The 18,066-nt window shown below is 42.2% G+C and overlaps 1 pseudogene; it reads right to left on the bottom strand.

Annotated features, from left to right (window-relative positions):
- Nucleotides 1-5,397: 5,397 nt before the first annotated feature.
- On the bottom strand, nt 5,398-16,452 carry LOC125961412 (60S ribosomal protein L7-like; annotated as a pseudogene).
- Between the last annotated feature and the right edge of the window lie 1,614 nt (nt 16,453-18,066).

Genomic DNA, 18,066 nt, shown 5'->3' with positions numbered 1-18,066 from the left:
CCATCCCCCTAAGATTTTAACTGAATCCCTCTGGCTGCAGCGTGAAAACTAGACCGCAGGGGCCAAGCATGGCACCTGGGAGAACAGAGAGTAACACACAGAAAGATGTTCGCATTAGAGGAGTAATTTTCTTAAAAAGCTACACAACAGTATGTACAGACATTGTACTATGGTCATGTGCGCCGTGACCACTGGGGGAAGCTGGGTGAAAGGAACATGGGGCCTCTCTATGCTCTTTGCAATGTCCTGGGAGTTTACAATTATTTCCAAAAAAAAAAAAAAGTATATACAGAAAAATCCCATTTTGTTTAAAAAGTATCTATGCAAAGAGATGACACTGAAATCTTTATCTTAAAAACTGAACACAATGTTTTCTTGTGTATATTTTATAAGTTTTTTTCAATGTTCCCTTACTACTTTTGTAATTTCAAGAAAAAGCTTTTATAAAACCATCTAGACTCATCCAAACTTAAGGGATCACAGACAGTAAGGAAATGAAGTATGAGGGCAGTTCAGGAAAACAATTCTTTCTACAAAGGCTGACCCGGGGCCAAGAGGAAGTGGTTTGACAGATTTGGAGACTGACCTGACCCAATGATGGCACATTTGAACATCATCCGATTTACGGCCACGGCTTTAACACACTGCATCCAACTCCCAGTCATCACATGCCATGCTTGCTTTGGAGGAGGCTGTCACCCCCCTGGTGGTTCCATTTGTCACCAGAAACTGACATGTTTGGATAACACACCAGCCCTCACCATGTTGTCTAGCGCTCCTGGGCACTCTGCCCCCCGTGCCCCCCTCCCCCGCCCCGACATCTCTGTAACGACCTGTCTCTGAGTCTGAGTCGCCCTCCAGCAATGTGAGCTGCTTGAGGGCAGGACCAGGGACTTGCTGGGCCCAGAGTAGGAACTGTGATGCCACCTGTCAAAAGAATGACTCCAAACTTTGCTTGTACAGAAAGTGGCCACTCACTTTCGTCGATTCTGCTTGGTCTCTTAAAGCAGGAACCGCTTTTCAAAAATTCCCCTCAAGGGAATAAATAATAAACATATAAGCTAGAAAAATATGAGACATAGTGCTTTATAGTGAACCTACCAGGTGTCCCTCCAAACCCCAAAAGGAGCCTCAATGCATTATTTAATATCTTTTCAAAAAACAAAGCTCTGGATACAATTTTTTCCTCTCTCCCTCCCTCCCTTCCTCTGTCCCTTCTCTTTTATCTAACAAATATATACAGGTCATCTCCTATGTTCTAGAACACATGCCTAGCAATGCAGTACAGTGGAGAATAAGAAAGACAGGGTTCTTGCTCTCAGGAAGCTTGCAGGGTAGGAGGCAGTCAGATGTTAAACAAAGGTACAGATAAAACAATTTAACTACTGTGGCAATGAGTTCCAGGAAAGAGACATTCTCAGCACAGAGAGAGGGTTGAGGAGGGGCGGGGGGGGGGGGCAGTGAAGGCTTCCCAGTAGAGGTAACTTTTTGTTTTCTAGACAAAAATGTTAATATTTATTTCCATACGGAAGTGCTTGGGATACTAGGCTAGGAGACATTTGAAAGAAGTCTGACAATTATTCCAACCAATAATGGCCAAGTTTGGATTTAGGAGCCAATCAGAATAGGAAAAGAAAGAGCAAAGGGCATGCATGGACATAATTACAACAAGAATGAATAGGTCAGGCTTATTTGTATCAGATAAGAGAAAATGGAAGTTGACCTTAATTAACATCATGATAACAGGCCAAGGCCAATTACAGATAAGCACAGAGGACAAAATAAGCAAGAGTGATGTTCTTACAGGTGAATATCTTACAGATGTTCTTACAGGTCCTACATTAATGCTCCACAACACACAGAAAGTTGGAGAGGGTAGTATGTGGTGTGGGGCTATCCCACATACTGAGGACATCTGTCATCCCTGGCCCCGTTCACTAAATGCCAGGGGACAGTCCCTAGTTAGTGTAACAGCCACAAACACCCCACCAATTTCCAGTGCACCCTTGCTTCCTGCCTAGTGTCCTTGGAGTAGCTTAAATGTCACTGCTTTGCCTCCTTAGGGGGCTCCTTCTGTAGACCAGGGCTGGGTAGTGGCCCAAGGATGGGGTTGGGGAGAGGAGCTTAGGGAGAATGGATGAAATGGGGGTGCAAAGACTTGCTAAGGTGTGGGGCATTCTGAGCAGGTGACAGCAAGCACATTTCACAGTGGGGAGGGGGTTCACACTGATCCCACAGGACAACAGCCTCCTCTTAGAATATGTGTGCCACACCCATCCTCCCTGGGACCCTGGGTTGTGAACCCCAAGCAGTGGACACTGGGTCTGCAGAGGGAGAACCTGAAGGCGGAGCCCACGATGGGTAAAGGGCACATGGTCGAAAAGACTGTGGTTAGGAGGTCAGTACAAGAAGGGAGGAGGTCCCCATCCAAAAGGGGCCACCGTTTCCTAGGGCAGGGTCTCTCGATCTTGGCACTGTTGACATTTGCGGCTGGATTGTTCTCTGGGGTAGGAGCCGTCCTGTGCACTGTAGGATGCTGAGCATGGGCATCCCTGACTTCTCCCCACTAGATGCTGTTAGCACGTCCCAGGTGTGACAAACAAAAATGTCTCCAGACATTGCCAAATGCCCCTTGGAGGGCAAAACTGCCCCCAGTTGAGAATTGCAGACTTGGACCAAATAATTTTTTGGCTGAAAGATGAGTTTGTCTTCCCAGAGGCTAGTAGAGTTGCTGATGGGCAACGGACTCCACAAAGAGATGGAATCACGCCCTCATCCTTCAGCTAGCGGATGTAGGACCCAAGCTGCTCCAGTGTCCCTTTCAGAGATCTCCAGGATTAAAAGGACACTGGGGTGAAGGCTGGGCTGGAGGAGGGTGTCAGAAAATGGATTTGTGGAGGTGAGCTGGGCCCAGGTCATTGGACTTTATTCAAGGGACGTGGTTAGGTTTTAAATTTATTTATTCATGGCTGCGTTGGGTCTTTGTTGCTGCGCGCGGGCTTTCTCTAGTTGCGGTGAGGGGGGTCTACTCTTTGTTGCGGTGCGTGGGCTTCTCATTGCAGTGGCTTCTCTTGCTGCAGAGCACAGGCTCTAGGCACGCGGGCTTCAGTAGTTGCGGCTCATGCGCTCTAAAGCACAGGTTCAGTAGTTGTGGCGCACGGGCTTAGTTGCTCCGCGGCATGTGGGATCTTCCCGGACTGGGGCTCAAACCCGCGTCCCCTGAACTGGCAGGCGGATTCGCAACCACTGCGCCACCAGGGAAGTCCCATGGTTAGGGTTTTATTTGTTTGTTTGTAATTCTGCTGTGATGGAAATCCTCTGATTTCATTTTAAAAGCTCGCTCTGGCTGTTGGGTAGAGAACACAATGTTTGAGTCAGAAATAGAAGCAGAGACCAGTGAGGACTGCCTGCTGGCTGCCAGGTGGGAGATGACGGGGACCAGGGCTTGCATTCAGCTGTGGTGGTAGAGGTGGAGAGAGGCAGATGGGTTCAGAGTCCAGGATGATGGCTGTGATGTTGGACCAGGTGGACTGGGTGAGAAGAGAAGAATCACTTCTAGCAGCTTGGTTTTAGCCTCGATTGGCGATACCCTAACATGAGATGGGGAAGACTGAGAGGAACAGGTAGGGCTGGGGTGAGGCAGGCAATGTGGAAACCAACAGGACCATTTTCTTTCATTTATTTTTTTAAATTTTGTTCGCCAGAACCCTAATCTCCCTGAGCATCAGTTTCCTCAACTGTGAAATGAAGAGGAGAAAGCCTACCTCACAGGGATCTTTTCAGCTGCAAGTAACCATGGCTTAAATACTAAGGATATTTAATGATCTCACATAACAAGACGTCTTGGAGGTAGGTGGTTCCGGGTGGGTTTGGTGGCTCAGCAAAGCCACCAGGATTCAGGGTCTCTCCATCCTTTTGCTGTCTCTCCTCTGGCACTGGTTTTCCATCTTCGGACTTGTTGCCACGTGGTTGCCAGAAGCTGCTATAGCCATCACATCCTCACTCAGTCCCACACAAAGATTGGAACAAGTAGCATAAACAGAGAGGCTCTCTTCCAGTATTGAATGTCCCTGGCCACACGGACTGTATCAAAGGTGGGCCCATGACCCATCCCAGGCCATTCAGAAAAAGCAAAATGGAATTCTTGTTTAGAACTCCTGATCTAACCCTGAGGATATACCCTCTTGGTGTTGGACTGGAAGCTGGGAGGATGTAAGCCTGGAGCTCCTTAGAATCCCGCACATACAGCCTGCCTAAGAGGAAGGCAGGGCCTGTGGGACAGTATCTGAGCACCTGGATGCAGCCATGCCTGAAGCAAGACCAGACGGCAATTGCCTTTTCAGTTACGTAATCCAGTGTATTTCCTATTTTAAGCCTATGTGAGCTAGGTTTCTCTCACAGTTGAAGGAGACTTGACTGATGTAGCTTGCAATAAGAGTTTTTTCCTTCAATTCTAGGGTCTCTAGAGCTAAACAAGTATTTGAAAGTCTTAGTCAATGCAGGCTACTACAACAAAAATACCATACACTGAGTGGCTTAAAAAATAAACATTTATTTCTCACAGTTCTAGAGGCTGGATATCCCAGATCCAGGTGCTGGCTGATGTGGTGTCTGGTGAGGGCCCACTTCCTGGTTTGCAGATGGCTGTCTGTCTTCTCACTGTATCCTCATATGCTCTCTTTGGACCACAGCGAGAGGAAGCAAGCTCTCTGGTGTCTCTTCTTACCAGGGATTGAACCTGCACCCTTGGCAGTGAAAGAGTCCTAACCACTGGATGGCCAGGGAATTCCCCGCCCTACCTCCTAATACTATCACATCGGGGGTTAGGATTTCAACATACGAATTTTGGGGGGGACACAAACATTCAGTCTATAACAATGACTTATCTTAGTAAATACAAAGCTTTCCACAAAACTTAGTTTATAATAATAAAAAATTCTAGAGCAGCTTTTTAATCTGGGGTGCAGTGCAGAGGAGTCTTTCTTAATTCAGATGGTGCAGGTGGTATTCAGGCAGTTGCTACATTATGCTTTTGTATTTACAAATAATCATTGTGGCATTGTTGTTATAGAAAAGAGTAGAACCATGTAAACGGCAATAAGTTGGTCAATGGTTAAAACATTAAGTACAGCTGTATACTGAAATACCAGGCAGCTATTTTAAAAAATGCGGTAGGTAGCTTTCTCTAATACTGATGATACGGGTCGATGTCCAAGATGCATATATAAGTGGAAAAAGCAGATAAAAATCAGCGTGTCTAATATGCTTCATTTGTAGCAACCAATAAAAAAGACAGTGTGAAAACCTTTGCTTGTGAATGTATACAAATCCCCAGGAAGATAAACAAGAAACCCACAGTGGTGCCCGAGATGGGATGGGAATCGGTGCTTGCAGAAAAAGAGAAGCAAATGTTTTTATTGCACAGCCTTTGTACCTTCTGAATATTCAATCCCGCGAATGGACTACCTCTTTTAAATAAATAAATCACATACATGCAAATGACAAAAACCGACAAGCAGAAATCGCAGACACCAAAACAACACAGGATTATCTAAGGTATCCTGACCCAACAACATTGAAACGTTGGCTTGGAATCTGGCTCAGACTTTAAGTCATGTTAGGGAATTAGGCCTTCCTAACAGAATCCACTTAAGGAATATAACGCCTTCCACGGATTTGGTGTTGGCCCCGATATTCCAGAATCATTGCTGAGCTCTGCTCTGAGTTTCACCATCATGAAGGTGTGCAAAAGACAGACACACCCCAATGTCTCTGTGGCCTTCCCTGGGTGTTGGTAGTCACAATGAGTTGTTTTGCTCCTTTGTGCCTTTTAAAAAAAAATAACATTTTTGTGCTGCCTATTTGGTAATGAACAGTGGGAAAAATGAACGTTGTTTAGAATTAATGTAATGACGAATAAATTCCCATAAGAAAACCCAGAAAATGTCTTTAAACTCAACGAAAAAATAAAAAGAGACTTCCGCCTGGCTCTTGAGACTGTAAGACGTTTTTTCTTTCTTAGAAATATTAAGCTCCCAACAAGTAGATTAAAAACTTTACCCTCTGGGGCTTCCCTGGTGGCGCAGTGGTTGAGAGTCCGCCTGCCGATGCAGGGGACACGGGTTCGTGCCCCGGTCCGGGAATATTCCACACACCGCGGAGCGGCTGCGCCCGTGAGCCATGGCCGCTGAGCCTGTGCGTCCGGAGCCTGTGCTCAGCAACTGGAGAGGCCACAACAGTGAGAGGCCCGCATACCGCAAAAAAAAAACAAAACAAAAAACTTTACCCTCCATTAAATCCTAAAACAGTGAAAGTGAATGATCCATCTCCCCAGTGTCATGTTTCCAGACGGGACAATGATTATGAATGTCTCTTGGATCTGACGCTCCATTAAGTCCTGTTAGGAAGAATACTTTCCAGCTCCAAGACACAATTAATATCTTACTGGCCATGGCATTCTTGAATAGATGACTGGGATTTTAATTACACTCAAGCAGAAAGTAATACTTTCTAGGGCTGGGTAAAAACACTCTTCGGAAGTAAAGTTGGGGGCCATAAAGACTGGGGATTACTTTAGCTAGTCATTTGTAACAGGTAAATGGTTGTGTTTTAACTTCCTGGAGTTAGGGCTGGAGAAGCAGAAGAGGATATTTTAGGAGGAGGAAGGAGAGTCCAGCTGAGGGAGGTGAAGGTCTTTAAGAATTTTTCCATGGTTGAGAATTCATAAAAAACAAGAGTACTGATTATAAAAAGGACAGAACTTCAGGATTAACATTTCTACAAATCTGTAAGTTACCCATTCATGTTGTTTACCCAGTGCATTAATCGTTACTATAGGAAATGCAAGCATCTCCCCAAAAGTTGGTGAGATGAAAAACTGGAAAACAGTCACCAGATGACTTGCACAGTCTAACACAGTGGTTTTTTTTTTTCCGGCCTCACCATGCAGCTTGCAAGATCTCAGTTCCCTGACCAGGGATTGAACCCGCGCCCTCGGCAGTAAAAGCATGGAGTCCTAACCACTGGACTGCCAGGGAATGCCCTAGCCCAGTGGTTCTTAAGCAGGGATGATCTTAAGCAGGGGATATCTCACACTGTCTGGAGATATTTTTGGTTATCACAGCTGGGGGTGGGGTGGGTACCTCTGGCATTTAGTGGTCCAGGGATGCTGCTAAACCTATATGCTTTTTGTTATACTAAGTACACCATTTTATTTATTTATTTAATTTCAATTTGAAAGCAGTCACTGTTTATTAACTGACCAGATTACAAAAATAATCATGGTAGATACCCTAGTTCATCCTTCTAATAAGCCTGTTGATCTGGTCTTCCCTGTTGCCAGCATTTCCACCTTCTACAAAATGGGTGGTCTTTTCCTTCATTCCACCTCGTGGAGAAGACAATTTGAAGGGCCACAGGAAGTTGTCTGCTTCTTTGAAACGTTTTCCAACAGTATAGATCTCATGAATCAGATCCTCCATGCAGATAATACTGTATTTGCCAAGAGGTAGAGCAATCAACGCATTATCTGTTAGAGCAATTCGCTTCTTGGTGATTTTGCCATAATCACGCTTGTAGATCAGTTCATTTACTGACGTCAGGTTGGGGTACTCCCACGCAATGTACGGTTCCACAATTCTCAGCATGTTCACTGAAGCCTTGTTGAGCTTCACAAAGGTGCCATTGAAGATCTGATGGAGGCGAAGAAGCTGTACACCTGTCGAACCTTTGGGCTCACACCACTGATACCTCTGATCCTGACGACAAATGCCAATTTGGGTTCAGTGGGTACGGAGAAGTTGCTGGCTTTTCTTGCCATCCTAGCCATGCGAATTTCAGTTCTTATGTACACCATTTTATACCTGGACTTCCTTATTTACTGAATCTTCAAGTTTGTTCCATATCAGGATGGAGCACACTATATTATTTATGTATGTTATAAATACATATTTTGTATGTTACAATTATGCAAGAAAACCCACTTATTGTCTTCTCTTTTAATGTATCCATCTCACTGATTGCTTTATATAATTAAACTTTTTTCCGTAGAGCACCACCTTTTCCTTGAAAATCCATTTCTCAAACACCGGATGCTACATTTGGTTGCCAGGTCACATCACACAAAAAGAAATCTTGGAAGAACTACACTTAATTAGTTCCCTATTTTAAAAACGTGCACGCCTCCTTTCCTCCCTCACTGGGGTTGGTAACGTATCTAGAAATGGCTGGATGGACCTGGCGAGACCCCCAGGTAAACTGAGTGTCCTAGAGGGCACGTTGGCCTCCTCAAGTTACTGGTCACTGCTAATTAGTTTAGAGAGTATAAACCCTTCATATTCTCAAATTCCTTTTTCAAAGAAACAGGAGGCTTAAGTCGCCACAGATGTGAATGATGTCATGAAGAGGGACTTCAGGAGGTGCAGTCGAAACCGTCTGAAGCTCGCAAGGCAACGCGAAGCCACCGGCGTGGCCCTCCGCTAATAGAATTTAGCCAGGACAAGAGCCATCCAGCTTGTTCCACCAGGAAGCTCAGTGCCTCTAACAGATTCTGAAAAAAACATGCCTTTTGTTCTTTCAGTTCGGGCTTAAGAAAAAAGAGAGTGAAAAATAAAGTTGGAAATACATCTTTTGTTGGAAATTTGACCAGTATATTATCATAGGGTATTTTCCTTACTGCGATAAAAGCGGTGATTTCGTAAAACTTATTTTGTGTAATTCCCTTCATTGCTTTCCTGGCTACATATTCGCTACATATATTCATTCCACAGAAAATGTACGGAGGGCCTACTCTGTGCCTGGCATGCTTCCAGGACTGGTGACATAGGATGAAGAAGGCAAACAAACAAAAAATCAAGCGTTGCAAAACATATTCCATGGAAAGGAAAGACTATGAGCCCACCCACTCCAGAGACCATGGGTTTCTCCAGCGTTTTTCCTTCCACGCCTATGCTAACATATAATATTTTACAGTGATGGGAATTTCTTGTACGGATATGTATATACTTACACAGACATACAGATATTCACAGTAACATCTGTGAGGGGAATAAAAACCTCCCAAATAAGTGATTTTAAAAATATTCCTGTTTATCTTTAATCTGCACACAGATTAAAACTGCTGACGCTCTGAACCATATTCTACATTGAAAAGAATTCTCTGCCTTTGATTGTGGGTCAATGTCGTCCCGTTTATAGGAATAAAAATGACAGCGATTACAACCATCATCATAGAAGTGAAAATGCTCCATTACTGAGGTCTGGCAGCATGACAGATACACTATAAAGCATGTTTACAATGTACTGCATTTGGGCTGGCTCTGGAAATCACACAGCAGCCCTGGGAGGCTGGGTGAGATCCAGCCCCAGGTGGAGATGAGCACGGGAGGGGGAGGGGGTGCCGGTGAGGGGCGAGGGGCTCAGAGCAAGTACTTAGCAGCTCCCAGCACAGATCTGCTTGGCTTCTAAGCGCCACGTTTCCCACTCTAATACCATCTAAGCAAGCAAACAAGCATCCGCAAAACCTGTAAATCGACACGTAGAAAACTAGGCTGTTGTTTGTCATTTTGACGGAGCAAGCACACTAGAGAAAAGCAGGACTTCTAAGTCTCTCATTCTGTGCTGTCACTAGAGGGTGACTCTAGGTGAGTCGAGTCCCCTCGCCTGGATACGAAATGAGATGAATATTCAAAACATGGATCCCAAAGGGGTCCTATCCTATGAGGATTAAGCCAGACAGTGCATGTTAAAAAATAGAAGAAAAAAAAATCTGTAAATTGTAAAGTGCTTTCCAAATCTTAATTATCCTGTTTGGTTTTTTTTTGGTGAGATTGTCTCATTTTATTTTTTATTGACATGCAATTCACCTAACATGAAATTAACTGTTTTAAAGTGTATAATTAAGAGGCAGAGCTCACTCGTGATGTTGTGCAACCATCAAACTATACTATCTTCATGAACATAAACATATACATATGTCGCACGTGACAATGTTGGGCATCGTTCTTTGATCCTTTAGTAATTTAGTGCCCCTCAAGGACACTACGCTCATGCAAGAGTCTCCCAACCCCTAGGCCTCTAGCTCACACAGGGTTTCCTGCCTCTTCTCAATCCTGTCATTGAATTTCAAAGCCTTACAATTGCACCCAACAAATTGCTATGGGTATTTATTCATGGTCTTTGTGATATTTGCTGTTTTACAAAGCGAACGGAATGTCTGGGTCTCTGATTGGCTACAAAGCCAAAAATAAATCCAGGTAGCACGATAAAATTTTAATTATAACCATCCTTGGTTTTCAAGACACCCCAATACTGGGTAATTGTACATAAACTGAAAATGACACCCCTCCACTCCCAACCCTGTCTGGTTGCTGGAAAGTTCTAGAAATAAAGGTAGGGCTCAACAACATTTAAGACCTTTGTACAGAAATACAGAAGCCAGTTCAAAGCCTTTTCCATATCTGATAACTGGAGCTATCACTTCTTTTTAAATGCAAATAAGTTACTTCAGGTATTATTAGAAAAAAATTAAACTAGATTATCTGCAGCATAGTGAAGGAAGATTACTTTTAGCAGTGATGCATGTTTCCACAGGGATCAGTCCTGTTTTAATTTCTAGACTGGCAGTTCTATAGATTCACAAATAAAGAGAGGCCCTGGCAATTTCTATAAAGCCACAAACAAGCCCTATGTTTCTGTTTCTTCTGATGAAATGCTCTGGGTCAGGCAGTGTGTTTGTGATCACACCAAAGTAGCAGCATCCAGTTCAAAGTGGAGGAAAAACAATCTTAACAATGTAAGAATTTCCAAAAGTCCAAACATCCCTGGCCACGCTGCTCCCACAAATGGAAATGGTGTCAGATCTGCATCATAATTGATCCTCCAGATTTCCATCCACAAAAGAAGGATGTGGTCAAATAGAACAAACAACACCAGGGACAACAGAGGAGGCTTCTTGCTAACGTTCCCCTCCCCTCCGCCCACTAAAGTTTAGCAACCGACATCAATTTCAGCGTAATGCTCAAGATACAATCACGGTAGAGGTTTACGGCATGTTACGAAGAGCAGGGGACAAGCACATCTGCGCTATTTTCCTCCTTGAGATGTGAGCTGCTGATAAATATTCACTGTAGAGGTTTTTCCATAATTCTTTGATTCTTCAAAAGCAAAGCCATTTTGGGAGTCTAAGCTTTTTGCTCCTGACCCCACAAACACGAGGGGGAGGGGAAAAAAGAGTGAAAATGAGGGAGAGCAAGAGAAAAAAGAACAAAAATTTTTGATACAGATAAAAGAAATTAAGCGAGCCATAAAGTCTGGGCTTTGTTTTAACTGGGTTGTAAGGTCCTGCTGTGCCGCCCATAATCCAGCTGGGAGAGGGGCCCCTGCTGGGTGGCTAATTAAAACAATTATAAATACAAAGAAGGTATCAATGGCATTCCGAGACTCAAACAAAGAGATAAAGCATTGAAGATTTAAATTGTCAATGGTCAATCTCTCTTCAGGGGATTCTGAAGAGGAGTCCGTGTCCCCAAGACCCCTCAACTCCTTTTTTATACTGACTTACGTCTGGTTACTCGGGACCCTTCCTTCTGTTGGGTTTACAGACATCAAAATATGTCAATGATGGAATTAAGGGAAAGTATAGGCACGAAAAGACTCCGATGTCTTAGCATATCAGAACAGTGGATCTGAGTTTAAAAAATAAAATCCTATATGGGGAAAAAGGTCCCTGCCCCTCCTTTGGAATCGCTATTTTCAAAAACAAGAAAACAGAAAAGATCTTGAGACTGTTTGCCCCGATTCAAAGTGACAAAATGAAAGTCAATGTGAAATGTGATTAGAGGGTTTTTTTTTTTTTTAAAGTACTGTGGGCAGTTTTAGGAATGTTGAAAATGTAGCAAGTGTGCTAGAATACTACTTCAATGGATTTTTAAAAAGTGAGTTGCAGAATTAAACGGTACTCTCCAGCAAAAGTGAAAATCTTTCTTAATTTCTTAGACCAAACCTTTTTTTTTTTTTCCTTTCTGGCTTTTATAGGTTGAACCCTAAAAGGAACACTCAGAAGTATACTAACCTAGAGTTGCATAAATTAGTTCTCTGGTTATGGTAAAGATCCTAAAAAGGTGTGAAACTGAAAGCCACAGGCAAGAACTAATTTATGCAACTGTAGGAAAATGTCTGAGTACTTATAACGCAGGACAAAATAAGTGTCAGATGTAGATTCAAATGTGGGATGAGCAACGTTCCTGATTCCTTTAAGGAACAGGATCCAGATACTGCTGCACGCGTCTGTAGTGCTGAGACAGTCCCTCACTGCACTTTCAGAACCTCTCGGGACTCAATCCCAGAGCAGAAGAGGTCGCAAACGTTTTCAGGGGCGTCCCTCGGGGAGGGTGGTCTGTTTGCTCTCATGAGTGGGGTCTGACCACTGAGAGCCTGCACTTGGGGGTCGGTCAGCGGGGCTTCAGGAGAAAGACCCCAAAGCTCCGATTCGCTAAGGCTCACCCTTTAAAGGAGCAATACCTCTTTCCACCCAGAAAGAAATTAACCGGCGTAGCTGGTGAAAGGCTGTTAAAGAGGAAGCAGTTAAGGTAGAGGCAGCTGATAAGGACCCAGTGGGGGTCAGAGCCCAGAGGCAGTCTCTCTCACTCTCCCTTCCCAGCTCCTCCCCTACCATCCCTCTCTGCGTCCCCCTTCTCCGTCGGTCTTATTTTGCCTCCAGTGGGGAGGGGATCGAGTCTTTCTTTGGGGTTATCAATGCCCTCCCATCCTTTGACTTAGTGTTATTTCTTCCATCAATTAACCGGAAGATGTGTCTCTTTCCCGGTGTCAAAATAATATCAATAAAAAGGTCTGAGAGACTCAATGGAAACATCGGCCCAAAGCATTTGCAGCACATGATGATTAGTAAAAAGAAAGATAGGATTTGACCAAAATGACTTTTTTTCTGGGATAGGAATGTTGCCTCAAAAAAAAAATGTTGCCTCATAAAGCACCTTTGCTGCTTCAAGTATTCTGAAGTTATTATGTAACCAGGATGTTAATACAAAGCACAGAAACTCCTCTAGTTATGTGTTCAACTCCGAGCTTTTCCGGATTTGAACGCAACTCCACGCGGAAGCAAAAGTGTGACAACTCTGCTCAACGCCAACAGAGGGCGATAGATACTGTGATCTGTCACTTGAGTTCTGGTCAAAATTTTTAGGCTAAGGCAATACTGAAACTCAGATGCACTCAGGGGGCAGAGGAAAACGGACAGGCAGATCTGCCAACAACATTCGTGGGTCATGGCCCGCACACCGTATGCCAGGAGGCGTGCAAGTCATTAAACAAATCTCAAAACATTTAATCTTCCCACTTTGACACGTATACATTCATAATGACAAAAGCAAAACATATGTGTCAAGTTATTGTTTATATATGATTAAAAGTCTGCAAACAACCACAGAGGAGAGAATTTACTTATTACTGCACATGTCTGGGTGTCCTGTTGACGGGCCTGTGATATTCATATGAGTAACAAACATAATTCATAAGTTATTATTTATCCCATTTCTTTTTGTTGTTTCCATTCAGTAGACTCATAAAATGTATAGTTACAGTCAGGTTTTTACATAATTTATATTCTATTGACCAAAGACTAAAATATTTTTGTAAAGATTCAGATAATAAATGTTTTAGGTTTTGTGGTCGATCTCATATATTCTTCTTGGTTTGTTGTACAAACCTTTAAAACTATAAAAACCATTCTTAGTTCATGGGGTAAATATAGCCCTTAGGCTGTTCGAAATAAAATCCTGTCATTTTTTGACCCCTGATTTTGTCAATAATCATCTAAAAAATGGAAAAAAATCAAATTCAATTATCAAAGTGTAAAAAATGTAAATACTCATTAAAAAATTAGATTTTATAAATACTTCACAAATGTTTTAAAATATTTTTCTACCAAAATGTCCAAAATTATTTAAGATGGAAAGGTAAAATACAAATGATAACTGAGATCAAGCTTTACATAAAAATTATTTACACAAAGCTGAAATATATATATAGTTAAAAGAATTTGTTAAATCCCATTAAATATTCATTATAAAAATAAAACTCCTTTCAATTTTAGCATTCAGGGTTTGTCTAGCTGCCAATGTTGAGAATCTAAGCCTGTTACATCAGGACCAAGGTATAAGCAAATTGAAGAGTTATATGAATTAATATTACAAAATGTCCTCTGCTGCCATGTGTAACTGGTACAAATACTGTGCTCTTTGTAAGCACCTCTAGAATAATGAATTGGGACAATGAGGAACAAGAAAGGGGTTGCTCTGGTATTGCTATGGAGATGGGCTATACAAGTATCTGATGCATTTATGGCATGGGAGAAGGCTCCGACAGTTAATTCAGTCGTCTTTTCTCTTTCCTAAGTGCTTCCCGTGCTCAAATCCTCCATGCACCGTGAAGCAGTGTTGTCCGATGTTGGCAGCAGTATGATAACAAACCTTCAAGGCATTCAGAGGCAAGTGCCTTTTGCTTTGCAGAATAGGACCAGAGATGTGAAGTGTTTCCCGGGGTCTGAACGGTGTCAGTCACAAGCGTGCCTGTTTAATGCCATGGGTTGCACAATGCCACCGCTGAGTACCAGATGTTGAGGGGCAGACTTGCCCATGACTTTTAGCAAATATTTTTGTGTGTGTGTTTTATATTCAGAGACACAAAAGTGAGGAGTCCAGGGCAGAGGCTCCTCTTGCCCAAGTCTAAAGGGAGACTGCAGGCTAGATTAAACAAACAACGCCAAGTGGGAAGATGAAGGGCCGCTGACACTAAGGGGCAGAATCAGAGAGATGACAGGACATGGTAGAGATGCAGTGATCTGGGGAGCCCATACCCTGTCTAAAGAGAACTGTCAACATTCTGCCCTTACCAATCACTGACATGTAGGAAAGTGGACCTGCTGTTGCTGGACTGTCTGATTTCTCAAGAGAATGCTAAATTCTGGGTTTTTATATGAAAAAAAAATATTACAAATAATCCAAGTTAAAAAATAAAAGGCACATTTGGAGGGATTAAATCTTTAGGCTGGACTGATTATTAAAGCCACCATGATCAGCCTTCTGGTCTACCGCATTTTCCTACTTGTGCTTATCTCTGAAGGGTTTATGATCATTAATTATTCATTTTTGATAAATACTAAAGCAATGACAGAGTCAAATGTGGGGAAGAAGAGGTATGTGATTAGGTTAGAAAAGAAAGTGAAGGTTCTATTTACACCTTCACTTCACACCTTAGCAAGGGTTACCTGTGTTCCATCACTTAGACTTTGCATAATATGGACTCAGCAACGTCCTGTTTACAAGTAGAGAAGCCTCCATACCTGGACATGTTACTTTGTTTCTGGTTCTGTCACTAAGTTCAGATAATTTTTGAGAGATCTTCATTGTACTTCATTTTTAGTAAAAGGAGAGTGAGTGGCAAAAAAATGCGAGATAAGAGAGTAAAAGGATGAAGTTAGAGATCTGCAGGGAGTATTTCCAGATGTGAAGACTCAGGACATGGGGTTACATTCTGTGGTTCTGGAAGGGCAAACAGAAGATATCTGGCCTAGGAGTTGGGAAGAGAGAATGCAAAGGGAAGGTACCAAGTTCTGTGTCAGGCATTTTGGAGCACAGGTGAGGTATCTACAGAGAGGTTAAGAGGTCAAACTGTCCCAAGTTCAAAACCCAGTTTTAGTTGTTACAAGCTAGAAAAAGTTGCTTCTCCCTCTGAGCTCCTGTTTTATCATTTGTAAGAGGGTGATAACGATGACCTATCTCAAAGGGCTACTCTGGGCAATAAATGAGCTAATATCAAAGTCAAGGTCTAGTGCACATTCCTCAGTAAGTACTCAGTAAAGCTGGCCACTGTTAGGAGAATCATTGGGATTAGTGATGGGAACTTGGGAATCATCAGCAGAAAGGCAGGCAACTGAAATCTGAAGAGAACGGGGCAGGAGGCATATGTACTGGGGAGCATAGGGATTTGGGGGAATATAGGAAGGAAGTGAAACCCTCAAAGGGATCAGAGGAGGAACAGTCAGGTAGCAGAAAGGTCAAGACAGGGTTTAGGGAAGGCCCCAGTGTGGAAATAAAATAGAGACTTTATTTTCTCAACAGTGTGAAGAGTGAAAGTGAGTTAGAATGGCATTTTATAAACTTTAGGGTACTGGGGAGAGGGGAGATGTTTAAAACACAGATTCCCAGAAAGTCTGACTCAGTGGTTCTGAGCTGGGGCCCAGGAATCTACAGGGATTCCAACTGCAGGTAGAAAAGCCACTCTTGGAAGAACACTGTGTTAAGACAGAATACGCAGCCAGGGAGAAGGGACAGAGTGGCCACCATTCTTTCAAGGTAGTTGGTTAGAGTACACACGTGTTTCACCCTCCACTATCCACGCACTGAAGAAAGAAAAAAGTTTTCCAGAGAAAACAGGTTGCTTGATAAGTAAAGGAAGGGATGGTGGCTAGTGGTGTTTATTTCTATATATATACAATGGCCAAGGGGACTTAAACATCTGTGACCCTAGGCTTGGATTGGGGGAATTAAATTGGTTGATTTTCAAGTGTTAAACCAACCTTGCATTCCTGAAATAATCCAACTCAGTCATGATGGATAGTGGGAAAGAGACACATTGATCAGACCTCAATCGCAGGTTCCAGGTTCCCTTTGCTGTCTCAGGGTTCAGGCAGGCATGACCTTCTATCCCATCAACACAACAGCTCCCTGAGACTTGGAAATAAACATCAGGTCTTCTAGAGCTGTGATCTTCAAACTGTTTTTCTCTCACACTCTATAATTTTTTTAAAGTATGTACTCCCTTACATGTTTTAAAGTTTATATCTAAATCTTCCTATGTTTAAACAGCTTAAAAGGATTCTGGCACTATAATTATTTGTTATATAATTTCTTTATATGTATTGAAAATAATCTAAATATCATGTATCCTTGACCTCCACTGTCACCCACTTGAATCATACATGAATAAGCTGTTCTTTAATAGTTGAAATTTTATGTCATTACTTAAGTTTTCTCCTTAAATTTGCACTTCAATTCCACATCCTCATGGAATTTTATATTAATGTAATAAATATTTTTTGCTTAGAAGTCTTTTATTGATCACCTTATCAAAATTCTCAGCAAGGAAATTTATACATAAGTTTAAAAAATTTAACTTCCTTTGGTCAGAACTGAGTCACTATTACAATGATTAATTTTTGTGTAATTGATGAAAACAAGGTGACTATACTACAAAATCAGAGCAACAGAAGTTATATCATTTTTGAAGCTGGGTCATGGGTGCAGGGAGGATCATTATGATTCTCACTCCTCTGTATATGTTTGAAATTTTCCACAATAAAAAGTTAAAAAATATATTGAAGAAGTAAGTATAAGTTCTGGTTAAACATTCCTAAGCAAAAAATGTAAAATTTTATTGGCAGTAACAATTTAACAAGATGGATGTGACTTTTAACAAGATAGATGGTCCCTTTCTTTGGTGCAGATCAAGTAGCAACCACTATTACCAGGTTCTTGCATATCTTTCCAGAGATACTGGATGCATATGAAATAAATACTAACATATACTCTTTATGATACATAAATGATAGCACATTGTGTGCACATTCTGCACCCTATTCTTTTTTGTCAATGCATCTTTGTGTATGACTGTGGCATATAAATATATATGTATATGTACAGACACTTGCTTTTTGGTTTTAAAAATGTCTTCAGAGAATTCCACGAAATGGATGAACCATAAGTTATTTACCCAGACTCTTCCCTACTTGGTGGCATTTAAGTGGTTTCCAATCTTTTGCATTTATAATCGGTGCTGCAGTGAATAACCTTCACAAGTATTGCTTTGCTCATCTCTAATTTTATCTTAGAAAAAAATCACAAGTTTTTAAGACCAGTTTTAATAGAAAAATGCCTTTCAACAGCTTAAGAAATACTTTTCATAGATTTAGAAACGGACCAAATGGGATTCTTTTGGCTCACTTTCAGGTGGGGCGCTCGTCCCCTTCCTGCTTTTCTAATACAAAAGAGC

The sequence above is a fragment of the Orcinus orca genome, chromosome 16, assembly GCF_937001465.1.
Source record: "Orcinus orca chromosome 16, mOrcOrc1.1, whole genome shotgun sequence".
NCBI classification, from domain to species: domain Eukaryota; kingdom Metazoa; phylum Chordata; class Mammalia; order Artiodactyla; family Delphinidae; genus Orcinus; species Orcinus orca.
This window is presented reverse-complemented; position numbering and strand designations above follow the sequence as displayed.